This window comes from Phocoena phocoena, chromosome 17, assembly GCF_963924675.1.
Source record: "Phocoena phocoena chromosome 17, mPhoPho1.1, whole genome shotgun sequence".
NCBI lineage: Eukaryota > Metazoa > Chordata > Mammalia > Artiodactyla > Phocoenidae > Phocoena > Phocoena phocoena.
Genome location: NC_089235.1, coordinates 15,720,448 through 15,721,096, shown reverse-complemented (window position 1 = coordinate 15,721,096; position 649 = coordinate 15,720,448).

Sequence of the window (649 nt, the reverse complement as noted above, 5' to 3'; positions counted from 1 at the left end):
ACCCGCGCTCTTCTGGAAGCCCATGCCCTCCAACTACACCACCCACTCACTACCCGCGGCCCCGCGACCGTCACCCGCTCACCGGGCTCCTGACCCCTCTTCATCCTCTTCACTCGTGCCGGATGTCTGCGCCCGCGCCCTTCCCCTTCTGCTCCCTGAGTCCCTCCGGGCGACAGACCATCCATAAAGCGCGTGGAGGGCGCTCTCCCCTCCTACTGCCTCGACGACTCCTTGCTTCCAACGTGCGCCCTCCATCACGCCCTTCCCGTCTCATGGCCGAGGACCGCACGACCTCAGGACTCATCCACAGCACCCCACCCTCTGACCACTTGCTCTTTGGCCAACTAGCCCCACTCCAACCATCTTCCACCCCGTGGGCGTCCCCAATTCCGAGGCCCCAGCACTCTGTATCTGAGGATACAGAACTGGCAAGGAACAGATGGCACCCTCGGAAGGGCTGAGCTGGAGAGAATTTCATGAATGGCCTATGGACAGAGGAGCGGGCCGGCTGAGAGAACCAAGCAGAGATAGGGGAGCTCCCGGGCAGCCCAAAGACGCAGGGGAGAGAAAGAGGTACTGAGCCCAGCAAGAGCTGGAACGTGAGAGAAAGGCTGACAGGGGCTGTGGCCACCAGAGAACACAGGCCCGG